This window comes from Silene latifolia, chromosome 9, assembly GCF_048544455.1.
Source record: "Silene latifolia isolate original U9 population chromosome 9, ASM4854445v1, whole genome shotgun sequence".
Taxonomy (NCBI): domain Eukaryota; kingdom Viridiplantae; phylum Streptophyta; class Magnoliopsida; order Caryophyllales; family Caryophyllaceae; genus Silene; species Silene latifolia.
In genome coordinates, this window is record NC_133534.1 from 217,693,195 (window position 1) to 217,696,312 (window position 3,118).

The window sequence follows — 3,118 nt, forward strand, 5'->3', positions numbered from 1 at the left end:
ATGTGAACCATTTGTCCTTTTTCATTAGTCCATGTGACTCGTTGTGTGAACCATTTTCCCTTATTCATTAGCCCTTATGACACGTTGTTTGAACTATTTGTCCTTGTTTATTAGTAAATGTGACTCGTTGTGTGAACCATTTACCCTTGTTCATTAGTCATGGTGACTCGTTGTGTTAAACAATTGTACTTGTTCATTAGTCCATGTGACACGTTGTGTGAACCATTTGTCCTTATTTTTAGTCCTTGTGGCTCGTTTAGTTGAACAACTTTAATTGTTCATTAGTCCACGTGACTCGTTGTGTGAACCATTTGTCCTTGTTCATTAGTCCTTGTGACTCATTGTGTGAACCATTTGTCCTTGTTCATTAGTCCTTAAACTCGTTGTGTTAAACAATTCAACTTGTTCATTAGCCCATGTGAGTCCTTTTGTGAATCATTTTTCCTTGTTCATAAGTCCTTGTGACTGGTTGTGTGAACCATTTGTCCTTATTCATTAGTCCATCTGACTCGTTGTGTGAACCATTTGCCCTTGTTCATTAGCCCTTGTGACTCGTAGTGTTATCTATTTATCCTTGTTTATTAGTAAATGTGACTCGTTGTGTGAACCATTTATTCTTGTTCATTAGTCCTTGAGACTCGTTGTGTTAAACAATTGTACTTGTTCATTAGTCCATGTGAGTCGTTGTGTGAACCATTTGTCCTTATTCATTAGTCCTTGTGACTCGTTGTATGAACCATTTGTCCTTGTTCATTAGTCCTTGTGACTCGTTGTGTTAAACAATTGTACTTGTTCATTAGTCCATGTGACGCGTTGTGTGAACCATTTGTCCTTGTTCATTAGTCCTTGTGACTCTTTGTGTGTACCATTTGTCCTTGTTCATAAGTCTTTTTGACTCGTTGTGTTTACCATTTATCCTTGTTCATTAGTCCTTATGACTCGTTGTGTTAAACAATTGTACTTGTTCATTAGTTCATGAGAGTCGTTGTGTGAACCATTTGTCCTTGTCTATTAGTCCTTGTGGCTCGTTGTGTTGAACAATTGTAATTGTTCATTAGTCCATGTGACTCGTTGTGTGATCCATTTGTTCTTGTTCATTAGTCCTTGTGACTCGTTGTGTAAACCATTTGTCCTTGTTCATTAGTCCTTGTAACTCGTTGTGTTAAACAATTGTTCTTGTGCATTAGTCCAGGTGACTCGTTGTGTGAACAATTTGTCCTTGTTTATTAGTCTTTGTGACTCGTTGTGTTGAACAATTGTAATTAATCATTAGTAAATGTGACTTGTTGTGTGAACCATTTATCTTTGTTCATTAGTCCTTGTGACTCGTTGTGTTAAACAATTGTACTTGTTCATTAGCCCATGTGAGTCGTTTTGTGAACCATTTGTCCTTGTTCATAAGTCCTTGTCACTGGTTATGTGAACCATTTGTCCTTATTCATTAGTCCATGTGACTCGTTGTGTGAACCATTTATTCTTTTTCATTAGTCCTTGCGACTCGTTGGGTTAAACAATTGTGTTTGTTAATTAGTCCATGTGAGTCGTTGTGTGAACCATTTGTCCTGTTCATTAGTCCTTGTGACTCAGTGTGTGAACCATTGTCCTTGTTCATTAGTCCATGTGACTCGTTAGGTGAACCATTTATCCTTGTTCATTAGCCCATATGACTCATTATGTGAACTATTTGTCCTTGTTTATTAGTAAATGTGACTCGTTGTGTGAACCATTTACCCTTGTTCATTAGTCCTTGTGACTCGTTGTGTTAAACAATTGTACTTGTTCATTAGTCCATGTGACTCGTTGTGTGAACCATTTGTCCTTGTTTATTAGTCCTTGTGGCTCGTTGTTTTGAACAATTGTAATTGTTCATTAGCCAATGTGAATCGTTGTGTGACTCATTTGTCCTTGTTCACTAGTCCTTGTGGATTTGGTTGTGTGAACCATTTGTCCTTTTTATTAGTTCATGTAACTCATTGTGTGAACCATTTGTCCTTATTCATTAGCCCTTGTGACTCGTTGTGTGAACTATTTGCCCTTGTTTATTAGTAAATGTGACTCGTTGTGTGAACCATTTATTCTTGTTCATTAGTCCTTGAGACTCGTTGTGTTAAACAGTTGTACTTGTTCATTAGTCCATGTGAGTCGTTGTGTGAACCATTTGTCCTTGTTCATTAGTCCATGTGACTCGTTGTGTGAACCATTTGTCCTTGTTTATTAGTCCTTGTGGCTCGTTGTGTTGAACAATTGTAATTGTTCATTAGCCAATGTGAGTCCTTTTGTGAATCATTTTTCCTTGTTCATAAGTCCTTGTGACTGGTTGTGTGAACCATTTGTCCTTATTCATTAGTCCATCTGACTCGTTGTGTGAACCATTTGCCCTTGTTCATTAGCCCTTGTGACTCGTTGTGTGATCTATTTGTCCTTGTTTATTAGTAAATGTGACTCGTTGTGTGAACCATTTATTCTTGTTCATTAGTCCTTGAGACTCGTTGTGTTAAACAATTGTACTTGTTCATTAGTCCATGTGAGTCGTTGTGTGAACCATTTGTCCTTATTCATTAGTCCTTGTGACTCGTTGTATGAACCATTTGTCCTTGTTCATTAGTCCTTGTGACTCGTTGTGTTAAACAATTGTGTTAAACAATTGTACTTGTTCATTAGTCCATGTGAGTCGTTGTGTGAACCATTTGTCCTTGTTTATTAGTCCTTGTGGCTCGTTGTGTTGAACAATTGTAATTGTTCATTAGTCCATGTGAGTCGTTGTGTGAACCATTTGTCCTTGATCATTAGTCCATGTGACTCGTTGTGTGAACCATTTGTCCTTGTTCATTAGCCCTTGTGAGTCGTTGTGTGAACTATTTGTCCTTGTTGATTAGTAAATGTGACTCGTTGTGTTAATCATTTATCCTTGTTTATTAGTCCTTGTGGTTCATTGTGTTGAACAATTGTAATTGTTCATTAGCCAATGTGAATCGTTGTGTGAAGCATTTGTCCTTGTTCATTAGTCCTTGTGACTCGTTGTGTGAACCATTTGTCCTTGTTCATTAATCTACATGACTCGTTGTGTGAACCATTTGTCCTTGTTCATTAGCCCTTGTGAGTCGTTGTGTGAACTATT